General features: G+C 43.9%; 1 long non-coding RNA gene across 1 annotated transcript; it reads left to right on the top strand.

The window, feature by feature from the left end:
• Positions 1-8,716: 8,716 nt before the first annotated feature.
• On the top strand, positions 8,717-13,772 carry LOC143434775 (uncharacterized). Its single transcript, XR_013104530.1, has 3 exons — positions 8,717-8,789; positions 10,996-11,105; positions 11,339-13,772. It is a non-coding gene; the product is annotated as an uncharacterized LOC143434775 (long non-coding RNA).
• Positions 13,773-16,383: the final 2,611 nt, after the last annotated feature.

The following is a 16,383-nucleotide window of genomic DNA, read 5'->3' as shown; positions in this document are numbered from 1 at the left end:
GGGTATTAGGACTATCTTGTACCTCACTGGTACAAATTGGCATAATTATGCTCTAATTGTATTTTGAGAGAAAAGTTTCATTTTAACAGGAAGGGTGATGTGTAGGAGGAGTACTGAGAGGAAGAAAAGGAGTAAGAAGAGGAGGAGAAGAAGGATAGGAGAAGCTAGGTGATGAAAGAGAGAAAGAGGGGGGAGACAGGGAGGCAGATATTCATGTATCTCCACCAGTCAAAGATAGTTGTTATATCTAGGTCGGTCAGTGGGTTACACCTCTGATTGAACAATTCCAAACTTATAACGCTTATGATTAACATTATTTTAAAAAAATGTATAAATGCAAAAAGGAAAAGGGGGCATGGGATAGGGGTTTTCTAAGGGGGGGTGGAATGGGGAAAGGGGATGGCATCTGAAGTGTAAATAAAATATCTAATAAAAAAAGAAAAAAAAAAGAAAGAAAGAAAGATGCACACAAGCCTGCTAAGGAGGTAACTGCAAACCATTATCTTGATCAATGGGGGTTTCATACTTCAGAACTTGACAGATCACACCTGTGACAGTTGCTGATAGCTGAGAGAAGCTTTTTGTTTGTTGGTTGGGGTTTTTTTGTTGTTTGTTTGTTTGTTTGTTTGTTTTTGGTTTTGGTTTTGGTTTTGGTTTTGTCACACCCGCATGCATTGGAGGAGCTGGGGAATATGAAAAAGAGGAACCCTTACTCTTTTCTGAGAGATACATTGTTGGGGCAACTCTAACGGCCCTGAGCAATTCCTTTAAACACATACACCCTGCACTGCATGTGTTGTGTGACAGATTTCCATATGGAAATTGATGCTGGACATCCTGTGAGACTGAAACAATTCCTCACAGGTCACTCTCTGTGAACCCTTTGCCCAGCAAACACATCATCACCAACAAGCAGACTCCAACTCAGGCATGAGATCTCCAATACCAGTGAGTTCTGTATCCAGGTACCATCAAAAATGTCTCTATGCTGTTAAAAATGTCCCCTTTCCTCAGCCTCCTTAAATCTCCCACAGTTTACCGGGCCATGCAATGCCCTTTGTTAATAAAATGTCACTCTTCAGAACGTCTTTCTAGCCAGTTTTCAGTTGATTTCTTTTAAATATATGAAGTTAATGGTTTATCAGTTGCATCACAATAAAGTCATTAAAATAAAATTGGATAGACTTCTGTTCTTCTGAAACCACAATTGGGGACAGCAAAAGATTTATTTTATTTAAAAATTTATTAAATAATTTATTTAAAAGAGTTATTTTATTGATTGGAACCAGGTGAAACTGCCATTTTGCAGGCAAAAGTTACAGTCAAATATAATTCCACATAGTTCAACCAAAAATATGAAACTGTTACAGCCTGGGAGAAGCTGGTAAAAGCTCAGGGGATGATAAGATCAATGGAGGTTTCCAGCTAGAGGCTCGTCATGCACACTTTAAGTGAGGTGTGAAAGCAGGGGTCATTCAGTGATGAGAGAGAGAGAGAGAGAGAGAGAGAGAGAGAGAGAGAGAGAGAGAGAGAGAAGAGGAGAGGAGAGGAGAGGAGAGGAGAGGAGAGGAGAGGAGAGGAGAGGAGAGGAGAGGAGAGAAGAGGAGAGAAGAGAAGAGAGGAGGCAGGGATAAAGAGGAGACAGAAAGGCCTCCATGTTTAAAGAATCCTTTAAAAATAAAAGTGCAGGTGGAGAGTAAACATACCTTCTTAAAAGAATAACAGAATAACCAGTGTATCTGGAAAATGGTACTTCAAAAGTGCCCAGGAATAAGTTGAGAATAAACAGCTAAAACCAGAAATGGAGTCTTACCTGAGAGGCCCCCATCATCCTGGGAACATACCAAGTGTGTAGAGGCATCCTCAATGGTGAATGAACATTTTTACATGACCACCATTCACATCAGCATGGCCCTCTGGACACCACAGTGTCCTTGACTTGATCAGAGTTCCCAGATCCCGTGGCCAGGTCTGCTTTCCAAGGCCAGGTCAGTTCCCAGTCCCTCACTGCCAAGTAGCAAGAAGGCAGCCATGGTATTTTCACCTCATTAGCTGAATCAAGCTTTGCCCCAGTGTCGCTCGTGGGATTGAGTCCTCAAGTACAGAAAGGATCTAAGGTCCAGAGAAAAGAGTAACAGAGACCTTCCTTACCCCACCAGAGAGTGGGCAATGCCAAAGAAGCAGACCTGGCTTCCCTTGCCAGGGTACCACCAACAGTTTGCATTCGTGGTGCTGTATAGTTGAACAGAACAGGGACTTACATGTTCCATACAAAGCCCCTCGGAAAATAGTCTGTTGTGTGTAGCAGCTTAGAACACAGCCCAAATCCTCAGGAAATATTCACAGGTTTTCTGAGACGGAACAAAAAGACAAACTGTAGCTTCCAATGCCTCTGCAAACTTGAATCAGCCACAGATTTTATTTCCAAGAACTCAAAGAGCCATTTTCTTGCTACAATAACAGCATCTCCGAGCCAATGAAACCCCACCCTTCTGCAGCTCGCTGGCCAGTCAGATCTCCCCTAAATCAGCGAGTGTATCAGGATGAAGTATTACCTTCTGTAATAGTGAAGGTAATTCCCAGCCATGCTATTGCATGGTTTCTGTTGGATCTGTGTACAGTCACACCTTGGAGATAAGAGAAGGAAGGGAGACCCGGAGAGCTGTGTGAGTGTGCAGTGGGGAGAGGGGGTTGGAGTCGGAGTTCAGTTGGTAGAGTATTTGTCCAGGAGGCATAAAGCCCTAGGCTTGATGCCCAGAACTAAATAAACTGAGCATAGTGGTACTCGCCTATCATCCCAACATCTAGGAGGCAGGAGCTGGTGGATACAGAGATTAATGTCATCCTCATCTCCGAAAAAAAAAATAAAATAAAATTAAGACCAGCCTGGGCTATATGAGGCTCTGTCTAAAAACAAGATGGAACTAGTGTGGGCTTCCTAGATAGATTCCAGAGCTAGCACTCTGGCCTCCAGGCTCAGATGGGGACTTCTGACTTGAAACGTGACATTCTACTGTTAGTGTCTAATGATTTTATCTTAGTGCTTTATCTAAAGCACCAAGAGGCCAAGACAACAGCTCTCACGAAAGGTGCCTCCTGCTGCCGCCTCTTGGCTTCCCAGGCTTCCCTTTTCAGTTACCCATCAGCCCAGGACTCAGCACCAGCTACAGACCTCACTGGAGGGATAGGGTGAGCATATTGGCATGGTCCTGGAAGGTTTCACTCTATTCCTGTAAACAGACGGGTTCTGAAAAAAAATCACACGCTAAATCGCAAATAAAGCACACGGGGGACAGTTCAAGAAAGACCACAGCAAGAATAAAGGAAAACAAACCTCTCTCTGGTTTTTACTTTATTTTTTTGTTTTGGCACAGTCTCCCCATGTTGGGCAGCCTGGTCTCATAGTCCTTCCTCCTCAGCCTCCCTGCTCCTGAAACGACAGGCATGAGCCACCAGACTCCTCACTTGAATTTTTGACAATGGACCGGAATGTTCTGTCTGCCCTGGGCCAGGCTGACTGTGTCTCTATAGATAACAAGTAGGAAATCAGGAAAGGTGTGGTCTGGGAAATCGAGAAGGTGCAGAGGGGCCCAGGACATTGTGGAAACTGACACAGCCTGACCTTTGTCAGGATGTTGAGCCTCCCTTTTACCTTACCCTTGGCTGTGTGTGGAACTACACAAAAATCAAAGGGAACACCAAGATGCCATGTCCAGGCATGAGACGGGATTTCCTTTAGAAGGCAGGGAGACCAGTGTGTCTAAAACCAGGACATTTGACCTGAACCCAACATGGCATTTAATTTGATACCAGCCTGTGGGATGTGGAGAGAGGAGAATTCCAGACAAAAAGCAAAGCTCCAAGGCAAAACAACTCAGATGCAGGTGGGGTTTACAGTGATTTGTACCCAAGGTTAGTTTCATGAAATGACGGCCAGGGCCACACTGAACTGAAGAATTGCCTCTTCTCTTGACTTTAAAGAGAACACTGGTCCCTGGGTTTCAAGATTGGCCAGCCTTTCCCTGATGGGCATTAATGTCTATTTTGTGCACTGGAGAGCATCAGAGAGCTGTGTCAGTAGCTGTGCCCCTGATTGAATGAGTCCAGGTGAGGTAGGATCCTTTGTATCTGAGGGTTAGAGGAGAAGTCTATTACCTGTGACCCAAGAAATTATTCATGTCAAAGAACCAGTGAATACTACCCTCAAATGTCTTATAGATGCTTAAGATCCCAGCATCTTATCCCATATTTTCCAGCTTCCTTCTTAATTAATTAATAGCCTCAAAATTCCAACCATGGTCACCTCACAAACTAAGCAAATCAGTGTGCAGAAGGTGAAACCAGAACAGAACCTGTAGCCATGCTTGGTGTTTCTCCTTTGTTCTTTTCAGATGCAATGCAATTTGGAACTTAAATCAGAAGCTTAATAAAGCTTTGCTCTTGTACAATGCTTAAAGATTCCAAGATTCAGTCTTCAGCTTTACAGAAAGCCTGAATCAATCCCATGCTAGGGATAACACTCAAGACCTAGGGCATGCTGGGTAAGTGCTCCACCACTGAGCCAAATCTCCAGCTGCCACCGCTACACTTTAGAAATAATAAAAACAGAGCCAAAGGGGTCAGTTGTTCTGTGTAGTTCTGTGTAGCTTGGTTGTTCTGTACAGTTCAGCTATATTATTCCCTTTCACTATCCTCTGAGGAATTGTTTGCCCTCAGTCTATATCATCACAAGATAAATTAAACGTGTAAACAGTCCTGTTGTGGAGTCTGGGAATAAAGTGAAGAGTGAAAAAGCTGACATGGACCGGCCACATACCCAGAAACAAAAGAATCTCTAATCAGGTTTCCTCTGGACAGGACCCATATATGCCTGGAAACTGTGGCTGGCTGTCCTCAAAGATCCCAGTGTTTTATGTCTCTAGACTTCTAACTCCATTAGGTTAGATGCCAAAGGCATTAAAGCTGTAGGTGGGAGTATAAATGTTGGTTTATTCAGTTGTATAGCCACTGATGGAGCAACCACAGACGCATGGTCACAGAGATGGCCCTGGCTAAACAAAACAAAACCGATCGACCTAACAAAAAAAGACCTAAATGTAGAAAAAAGAATGTGCATTGGGGTGTAATAGGAATGGGAGGGAGGTGACAGTAATCTGAATGCACTACATATGTGTGTGAAATTGTCAAGGAACAATTCTAATATAAAAAATTAAAGGAAGGGTATTGGGTTAGCTGAATGGGGACTTTATCAAGGGAGAGGGGCCAGGTAGGGTTTTGCTGAGTGACAGTTGTTAAGTTGCTCTCAATGGGTGAACGTGTAAGAACGTGTAGGAACCAGGAGGAACCATCCAGGTGGTAAAGACATCACAGGCAGAGGTCCCAAGGCCAGCCAAACCGACAGAGGATGCAGACTGAGAAAGACTGTTCTAGAAATGGACAACAGAGGGGAGGAGGTATGGAGTAGGGGTGAGGGGTGGGGCAGCAGAGAGGAGATGGCCTTAAAGAGCCAGCAACTCATTTTTTACTTTCTCCCTGGTGCTATGCAAACAGTGGCAAGCTGTTGAATAGCTGATTCAGCACAAATAAAAACTAAAGCAATGTTCAGGTAAAAAAGTGACTGCTCCAACATGTATTCTTCAGGCTTGCTCTAGAGTTATCAAGCAACATGCTGCTTCAGAGGGTCTTCATGTAAGTCTTCATAGTTCAGTAAGTGTGATTTGGCAATAGCAATATTGCTCTCTCTATGGGAGTACTTTCTGGAAAAGTAAACTTGAAAAGCAGATTAAAAATTCATTGGAATTCTGTTAAGTGAGTGCCTTTTCAGAATTAAAATAAACTGGTTCAGGCAGCATTTTAATGACGTGTTCCCATTGGCATTACGGAGTCTATGACAGATGGGGTGTACCCTTGTCCAAGCTACAAGAGTTCCGTGGGGGTCCCACTGTGCTCATAGGGTCTCTTCACGTTAGCTGATGCTGTCAAGGAGATCTATGGCTGTACCTTGTACATGGAATGGATGGAGAGGCACCTGGGCCCACCTAGGTTTCCTAAACACACACATGCGCCTGAGAAGATTGCTTAATAGAATCACACATCTACATTTCATGAAAGGGCTTTACTGAAAAGAATCAAAGTACATGAAGTTAATATTGTCCAGTATATACGCTGTCCATTGATGTAGCAGCTAAGACATGCGCAACTCCCTATGATTAACTTGAGTTGGTTTAATCCTAAACCATGAAATAACTGAGGAAATCTAAACCTTCTTAAAACACATATAGAGACACATAAACCTTCTTAAAACACATATAGAGACACACACACACACACGTGCATAAATACACATACGCATATATATACAAAGAGACACAGACACATTATATATACAGATACATAAAAACACATACACAGACATGCACAAACAAGCAAACATACATACATGGACACGTATGCATATATATGCATTCATGCACACACATACACAACACATACATATGTGCATATATATACATATACATACATATACATAACACACAACTAATGTCGAAATCCTCATCACTCTGCACCCAGAGAATAGCCCACCACTGGTCTCCCTGCTTCCCTGTTCTACCCAATCTACCCGTGGAACCCTCTGGGGAATATCTGTAAGCCCCTGCGCTCTTGCCCTTTCCCAGCCACTGGTCTCTATCACTGAATCATCAGGGCTCACCTTCTTAGTAGGCTATCAAGGCTCTTTGTGATTTGGCTCCATCTACTGGTCTAGCCTTGCCTCCTTGTGTCCCAACCATCTGCTGCCACATTGCTCATATTCCCCAGGCTTGACCACTCAGAGGGCTCTGTAGCTCTCTGTGCTTTTCCATTTCCACCGGTGTCTACTTCAAAGAGCACTTCTCTCCTTATCTGACTCAGATTCCTGCTCACTGTCATGCCCCAGCTTAGGGATAGCATCTTCTGAGTTTCCCATCATCCTCTCCCAACCTCTTCAGAGCTTCCTCAACTTCCTTGCGTTAGGTCCTCCGAAATCATCTATGCCCTGTGTCTGTCACAAGTGAATGGCTGGAAAGAAAACCGAAGAATGAGAACAATCAATGTGTGAACAACAGGTTAGAGATGCAGCCCATGTAAAGTCTGGTGGCGATTTCAAGAACACGCACAAGATTGTAAGAGCTGACCGATCTTAGCAGATTGTGGGAGGAAACAGTAGAAGTCGTCCAGAATGTTGGAAACGGGTGGGGGACAGACCACAGGGAGCACAGGGTGGACATCGTTGGCAAGGTAGCTAGCATACAATAGGAGGAATGGGCCTAAAGATATGGCTGCAGTTAAGAACACTGGCTGCTCTTGCAAGGACCCAAGTTCAGTTCTCTGTGCACACGTGGTGGCTCACAACTGTCTAACGCCAGTCCTAGGCGATCTGATGACCTCTCTGGTCCTCCACGTGTACCACATGCAACTCATGCACATGCAGGTAACCATGCATACACAAAGTAAAAAATCAATACATTCTTTTTTTAAGATTGGGAGAAAGCAAGGGAGTAAGGGGGAACATTTTCTGGAATATGACAGAGTCCGTGTAACTGTCCAAGGCAGAGGCCAGTCAGCCTGGTGACCCTGGACACCATTTTAGGACCATGGCTTTTGTTCTATGGGGGAGAGTATATCTGTAGCACTCTGAACAGATCCACTGTGTGCCTTAAGGATCACTACAGTTTCTGGGATAGAGCAGGAATGCAGAGAGTGGGTGGCAGTCCTGACACAGAGCAGAGTGGTGAAAAACCCATTTCTAAAAGATTAAAAGTCGTCTCGGGAATAGATTGAGGATCCTTGATCTCTGAGTCACAGTCTCAAGCAGTTTTCCAGCTCCGACCTATTCAAGGTGATTCGAAGTTTGATGTGTGCCACGTGGGATAGGAACATTAAAGTGTCTCTTATTTTCTTGTCAGCCTCACGCTTCACAATTATCTCTTTATGGTTACATTTGTACACTTGATGGGGATGTGCAATCAGCTACCCTGTAATAATGCTGGTTAAAAAAGACTCACCCATCCTATAAGCTGCATGTATTACACATAATTATACACCTGCGGGCCTATCTAATTCCATAAAAATAAGAGTTATATGCTAACACAGCCTTCGATGTGCGAATTTTTCAGTTGCACACCACAGTGAGAAACAGGTGATAAGCATAAATGGACAATCAAAAACCTATTTGCAACTGACAATGCTTTTCTCCTGGCTAGCAATCAGCCCATAACTCCTCTAGCCTCTTTGAGCCCCCGTTTGCACCTGGTATGATTTGCAAATACAATATTAGAGATGCAAAGATGAGCAAACCAGTTCTAACAGAAAAGGCAGTCCCTCTCCCCTTCTTCCTCTCTTCCTGTCTCTCAATTGCTCTGTTTTGTTTGTTTTTGTTTTTCGAGACAAGTTTCTCTGTGTAGCCCTGGACTGTCCTGGAACTCACTCTGTAGACCAGGCTGGCCTCGAACTCAGAAATCCACCTGCCTCTGCCTCCCAATTGCTGGGATTAAAGGCATGTGCCACCACCGCCCGGCTTCTTAATTGCTATGAAGCAGGATATTTGATCACATTGTAAACCCGGAGATTGTAGCTGGAAAAATCTTGTTGTGGCGCACCTCAGTCCTAGCACACACCTTTAACCCAAGAACTTTCTGTAAACAAGAGTCAACATAAAGTCAACAATAGGTCGATAGGTGGAGCAAGCAACCACCTCTTGTTGATCAGGAGTGAACATAAGGACATAGAAAGGACGGACATCTAGTTGGAAGGTATTTAAGAGAAAGCGCAAAAGGGAAGGAGCTTTTTCCTTGGGGGCAGCGGGGGGGGGGGGGGGGGGCGGCGAGGGGTTGAGGGCGGCGGCGGGGAAGGAACCAGAGGAGTAGAAAGGTCAGCTGGCTGCTTCTTCTGCCTCTCTGAGCTAGCAGGTTTTCACCCCAGCATCTGGCTCCTGAGTCTTCATTGGTAAAATCGAATGTTTGAGATTTCTGTTTATAAAACTACAGCATGTTGAGTCTGCAACAGCTGCACCCTTCCTCCTCACCCCTGGATGACACCTTTCAGATTTGAACTCATGCTGTCCCCGGAAGTGAGTTAGACAATATAAAACCCTGCTGGCCAAAGGTCTACTCTACACTTTTTCTTCAGGTGTTCCTTCCTTCTCAGGAAATGTGTGAAGTCTTCTATACTGTTTAGGCTAAGGCTTACCCTTAAGAGAGCACTGAGGGAAAAAAAAAAAAACACATGTACAAAAACAGATAGTTCCTCTTTGGAGCACTGGAAATTTTGATTAATGTTAACCCTAGGCACAGTGCCTGGACATGGTGGCAGTGTTAGCAAGCTCCCTAGGCAATTCTTGAGTCTAGCCAAGAGAAAGAAACCCTACAAAACCCTTCAGTGAGAGCATTTTCTTGCCATTGATAGCTCTTCTTTAGGGTGGTAAATATAACAGCCTACTTTGCACTTTTATATAAAGGGACTTATTGGTGATGTTCTAAACACCCCATCACTTTTTGGAAGGCATTCAACTCCTGGCTCTTTGCTAATTCCTCTCCATGTTCCTGAATCTCCAATGGGAAAAGTTCCAAGCAGGTCTTGTTGTCTGTGCTCTTATTAATCAACCCTCAAATGTAAAATCTAAATATTCTTAATATCACCAAGCACCATGTTACCTATTCCTGACTTTGATCCTCCAAAGAAATGTCGCCTGCCTCACCACAGTGTCTTCTAGGTGATGCCCTGGTATGGAGCAGCAGGAGGTTCAAGCCACTGAGTGTGTATCATAGGGTAGAGCAAGAGAGGCATCCATCAGGATCTCTGTCCACAAGCCATCAGCAGTGATCCTGGATCCCAACACTTGCTCTTCTTGCTCTTGTTGCTTTTTCTTTTATTTTTTATTTTTTATTTTTTAGGAGATGTGAAAATCTTTATTGGATATTTTATTTATTTACACTTCAGATGCCATCCCCTTTCCCCATTTCCCCTCCCTAGAAAACCCCTATCTCATCCCCCCTTCTCCTTTTTGCTTTTATCCTTTTTTTTTTTTTTTTAAAGAACATATACTGAAGACCAGCCGAGACATCCAGCCTCATAGACTGAACAGCTACTGGATTCTTGGACTTTCCGTTAGGAGACAGTTATTGTAGAACTAGTTGGACCATAGCCTGAAAGCTACTCTAACAAATCATATACTTATATTCCTCCTATCAGTTCTGTTCCTCTAGAGAATCCTAACACATACACACACACACACACACACACACACACACACACACATGCATAAATGTAAAAAAAATTTAAAATTTCTGCCCCTCATAATCCTAAAATGCACTAAAATTAAATATTGAGGCTACTTTCACATTGGGGAGTAGAGACCATTTTTAAAGTTTTGTGGCTTTCTTTATCCTCATCTGAATGTATATTTATGCAAAAATTAATATTTGTCCCTAGAGAGCCCAAGGAAAACCATGTATTCTGCAGATGCAGTACAATGCCATTACACATTGCACATTCAGCAAGTATGGTTTTGCAGCCTCCCTTCAGCCAACGCTACCTAAGCTATGAACTAATAATGCACGCCAAAGTGGAATTGCAATGTGTGAGCTATGTACAGGCTACTCTGGGGCATGTGGGTTTGGTAACTAAATGCTCCTGAACACAGAGGTTCCTACTTAGGCCTTAGGGTTTGTCAGCTCATCAGAGTCCATATTTACCAAATATAAGAAAAGAACCACCTCTGGTTCCAAGACAAAAGGATGGCTCGAGTGTCTGATCACGCCTGTCTGCTCCTTTGCACGGTCCTAAGTCCCTTGCCGTGCTTGCAGCTAGGATGTGCCTCCTCTGGCGTCTTGCACGGTGAGCTCTGTCTCTGAAAGCTTTATGCAACCGTTCCTTGGCCAAGTTGGTGCTCACCAACAGCTGATTTTCAAGCCGCTTGTTGCTCTGTGACCTATTTTCCTCTGACATTGGCTTTCCCAGGGACTCACATTCTACTTCGCACCAGAAAACAGCATTCCTTCGTGGTCTCTGCTTCAGTTCCTGCCTCAAGCTGATGCCGCCTTTGCTCCCTTGTTGATGGACTGTAACCTGTGAGTCAAATAAGCCCTTTTCTTCCCCAAGTTGGTTTTGTTCAGTATTTTGTCACAGCAACAGGAAGGAAACTAGCATACTACCTCACCAAAAAATGGTGAGTTCTTTAGGGTCGTCACCCAGGCAACAGTTGACCAGTATTCTGTCTCTATATTTTTGCTTTCCCCAGAATGTTCTAAATGGAACAATACAATGTGCAATCCTTTTGAGTTTGTCTTCTTTTACTTAACAGAAAAGGGATGAGATACATCCACATGATTACAAGGATGGATATATTATTCTGCTTTGTGGTTGAACATGTACATCCTTTTGTGGCATCTTGGAGTCTTGATTTAAGAATGCATAGTGGACCCAGCTGATACCCTGTTCTGAAAGATATCTGTACTCCTCCTGAATACCTATGCCCCTGTGTCATCCCCTTTCCCACATCCTGCATTCTTGTGTTTATAACCCCTGTGTTAAAAAGTAAAAAATATGATTTGATAATTTAAAAAAAAAATGCGTATTGGAGCTGAGCCATGGTGGCTCGTGCCTTTAATCTCAGCACTCAGGAGGCAGAGGCAGGTGGCTCTCTGCTGTGAGTTCAGCCTGGTGTACAGAACATGTTCCAGGATCTATACAGAGAAACCCCATCTTGAAAAAGCAACAAGACCTGCTTGGAACTTTTCCCATTTGAGATCCAGGAACATGGAGAAGAATTAGCAAAGAGCCAGGAGTTGAATGCCTTCCAAATGTATATATATATATTTTATATTTTATATATATATGTGTGTGTGTGTGTGTGTGTGTGTGTGTGTGTATCCATTCAATACCAAAGAAGTAGGCTTTTATGCTGGTGAATGGAGAGTGAGCAGGCAACGGGAAGAAATTCTCTTCCATGTCCTTTGTACGGGCTGCCACAAGAAGGTGTGACCCAGATTAAGGTTTGTCTTTTCATCTCAAATGATCCAGATTGAAGGTGTTTCTTCCAGCCTCAAGTTGTCTGGATGTAAAGTGAGTCTTCTTACCTCAAATGATCCAATTAATTAAGAATCCCTCACAGGGTCTTGAACACCTAGTTAAGGCCAGATGTAGTCAAGTTGACAATCAAGAACAGCCATCAGGGTCTATGTGTGTGTACAAAGAGACATCAAAGCACAGTTTACAGGATCTGATATTCTCTCTCTCTCCACCATGTAGATCCTGACAATCAAACTGTTCACCAGCTTAGCAGGAAGTACCTCTATCCTCTGAGCCATCTTGCCAGCCCAACTTTCATTAATTTTTAAGTGTCACGCAGGAAAGACGAAATGTTTAGTTTTGATCCACATACCTAAGTCCGAGATTTTTCTGGCCTAAGGAAAATGTACAGCCTTTAGAAAAGGAAAGATCACAACCATTAAAAGTACAGGGATCAAGCTTCCAAAATAAGGCATCAAAAAGAAATGCTTTTATGTCATTTTTGGTCACTCTTCCTACAACTTCAACCAGAATGGCTACATAAAATTAACAATGATAGTAGCAACACAATGTGTGCTCAAAGACAGACACAGGCTGACTGGTCAAACTCAAAATGGAGTGTTAGCAAGAGTGACTGCTACTACTGGTAGGCTCAGCAGCTCCAGGAAGGCCTGGTTTGGTACCAGCCCTGCCATCCTGCAGCAGTTAACTGTGTGGCTATGGATGGATTGGCCCCGGCACATCAGTGTTCTTACCCAGAGCCACAGGGATAAAAATGGTCTCTCCAGAGCAGTGGTTCTCAACCTGTGGGTCAAGACCCCTTTGAGGGTCACCTAAAACCATCAGAAAACAGCATTTACATAACAACCAATAGCTATCAAGATTATAGTTATGCAGTAACAATGAAAGTAATTTTATGGTTGGGCATCACCACAACATGAGGAGCTGTCTTAAAGGGTCCCAGCATTGGGAAGATTATGAACAACTGGCCCAGAGCTATTATTTCAGGTAACTCAGATAACACGTGTGAGAACCATCCAGCAGTATGTCTGGTGTGCAGTCCATACTTAGGAAATGGATGCTACCCTCTAGATAGTACAAACATTTAATTTAGTAAAACAAAACAAAACAAAAAAACCAACGTAGGGATGAAGTCACCATGTGGCCGTGAAATCCTGACTCCAATAAGATGACTCCTGCATTGGTCAACGATTGTACCAACTTGGGAAAACGACCTCAGAAAATGTTTCCCAATTCTATTAGAGACCCAGTGTCCCTGGGACAAAGCCAAGCAATCACCTTCCCTCCTCAGAAGGTTAAACAGGTGACTCAGGGCTGAGAGAAGCCAGAAGCCCCTTTCTGCATGAATTACACAGAAGTCACAGCTGGTAAGATATGGATCTCTCATATCCATAAGATACATATTTAGTCAATTCAGTTACTTAAAGTGATAGACAGGCTTGTGCCAGGCACTAAAACCACATGAAAAACATGCAAATGGCACAGCACTTGCCAGACCTATCTTTGAATGACACTGGGGGAAGGGGATACCAGGGTGCTTCCTACAAGAAGGGGAGGGAGCTGTAACCTCCATCACTTACACAACCTTATCCAGGCGTATTTTGTTGGCAGTGAACACAGATGAGGACAGCGTCATGCAGTCCCTGCACTTTGACACATGAGTGTTTGTTTTGTTTTGTTTGTGAGATTGTTGGGAGTGTAGGGTGCCCAGAATCAGTGGCAGGGTTTTTTTTTTTTTTTTTTTTTTTTTTTTTTTTGGGGTTTTTTTCTTGGTTGGTTTTTTTTTTTCTTGGTTGGTGTTTTTTTTTTTTTTTTTTTTTTTTTTGGTTTTGTTTTTTTTTTTTTTTCTGTTTTTTGTCTGACCATCTCTGTGCCCTTTGCTCTGAGATGAACCCCACCATGGGCAGTTATTCAAGATGTCGAATAAAAAAGAATCTTATGGCTTTAAAATAAAGAACAGACTCAGTCTGTGGTGTTTTCATTTTCTAGAATGTGTTTTACATCAAAGATTAGGGGACGTGCCTGGATTTTGGCATCTTACAGTAATGCATGTCACCTGTTAAAGTGCCCTTTAAGTATTCTATCTAAGCAGATGAGTGACATGTGGGGTTTCGGTATACTGTAGTAAAGGGTGTGGTCACCAATGACCTTTCAGCTGTGCTCAAATGTATGAGCCGTTCTCTAGAATGGCGAGACATACCTACCATGTAGCCTATTTCTAAGGAGAAGCCCTCTTGAAAAGCTGATTCTGCTACCTAATCTCTCAGCTTCTTTGTGAGAAAACAGCACTGCTTTCTGCCCTTCCTCCGTCTCACGGTCTTTATCCTTTTCTGTCTATTCTTACCTCAAAAGCAGGAGTGGTTGTTACCATTTCAGATTAAGAAAGGGGTCGTGGAGAGGATTCTCTCAATTTGGGGCAGGGGGTCTTCAAAATCTTCACATCTACTGCTCTATGTATAGGAAGTCCACCTGAAGGGCCATGAAGGAAAGGTTGTCAACAACCCCGGTTCCCTTGTGAACCCCCTCCAGTAGATTCCATTTCCTGTGAGGGCGACACACAGGAATCTGCAAGACTCATCTCCCCCAGCCCCTTGAGAGCATCCCAGTGTCACTTTGAGAGTGACCGGCTAGCACTCATGATGAGGAGACATTTGACATCCATCCACACCTCTTCCATGCTTTTGCACCACAAGCCCAGAATTTGACAATGCCTCCCACCCATCTCTAGTGTGCCAAGAAGCACTCCACTTTGCACACTGTTTCCAGGCCTTGGGAGAGCTTCAGCTGCCTGTGGCTAGGATGGAAGAGCCTTTACAGTAGAAACCAAATCCCTTTAAAGAAAGTCCCAGCCTGGGAGAGCCAAGTCCTCCCACATCTACATGTGTAAACATGGAAATGATAATACAGAATCTTAAAGCTGTGTCAATAAATTCTGGTTCAGAGACTCTCATAAGATTTTTATTTGGAGCCTACGAGTTGCAGTACAGGAGATGTGAGCTCGGCTAGATATAGTCAGCATTCAAAGTGGGACGGGGAAAGGAGAGCGTGCCTATGCACAAAAGCTCTTAAACTCATTACAAGGTCATTAAAACTGTTTAAAGACACCCAACCCCCATGGATGTTGGAGAAGCTAGCTATGTAACTGAAGCTAGCACTCAGTAAAAAGCGTCCATGAAGAATGAGTCTGACATTTTCCTAAAACATATCTTGACTCTCCAGACACGTGAGGTTATCGGCCTTCACGGACACGCAGTCTAAGAGAGGATGCGGTCACCTCACAGCCTGGAGACCACACGGGCGCTGTTTCCCTAATGCCTACCCCGCTCCACACACCACTTCCAAAGCTCTCTGCGTGCTCCTTTCCTGGCAACTTCCTTCCCTCTTCACTTTAGGAGAGTGGAGGGGAAGAAGAGACTTGAACGTGGCTGCCTTTGATTGTCTCCGAAGCAATTAAGAGCTCATAGCTGTAGCCTGCAAAATCCTAGCCAAGAGAAATAATAATAATATAACTAAAATAAAAACCATCGATCGTGTGCCTACCACACGCTAGGTCTCAGGCGCGAAACAAATTCCACATTCCTATTGGTGTTTCCTGAGATTCTATTGGTCCACCTGGGGATCCCCTGAGGGACTCCGCTGGCCTCCAGTTTGCCTAGGCAGCCATCCATCTCCTCAGGGGTGGAGTCAGGCCGGGAGATCACCTGCTATAGCCCTAAGCCTCGAACTACCTGGCTCTCACTAAAGACACAGCGGCCACGCCCCTATTTGCTCTCAGGCCATGGCTTTGTAGGTCCACCTAACACACCACAGGAGGCCAGACTGTGGCCTCAGTAATCAATGGCAGAATGAGAGAGACCAAACGGTTTCTGGACTGACACAGCCTGAACTAACATGAAAGCGTGAACTAGGCCAGCTGGCAAAGGTGTTTGATGCCAAACCTGATGGACTGAGTTCTGTCTCTGGGACCCAAGGCTTCCACAAGTTGTCTTCTGGCCTCGGCACACATACTGTGGTACATATGCATGTGCATGTGCCTGTGCCTGCGCACGCGCGCGCGCGCGCGCGTGCACACAAACACGTAAATAAATGTTATTTTAAAATAAAGTGTGAACCACTGGATGACGCTCCCTCATCCATCACAGCTGGAGATTGATTCCGTGAGGTTTTTAGTTTTTGTTGTTGTTCTTGTTTTGCTTATTTGTTCTTTTTATGTGTGTGGATGTTTTGCTTGAATATAGGCTTGTGCATCGTGGGCATGCCTGGTGCCTGCCGAGGCCAGAAGAGGGCATCCAATTTCATAAAACTGGAGTCATAATT

The sequence above is a fragment of the Arvicanthis niloticus genome, chromosome 17, assembly GCF_011762505.2.
Source record: "Arvicanthis niloticus isolate mArvNil1 chromosome 17, mArvNil1.pat.X, whole genome shotgun sequence".
NCBI classification, from domain to species: Eukaryota; Metazoa; Chordata; class Mammalia; order Rodentia; family Muridae; genus Arvicanthis; species Arvicanthis niloticus.
The sequence above is the reverse complement of the archived record's forward strand: the minus strand, read 5'-3'. Positions and strand labels throughout refer to the sequence as shown.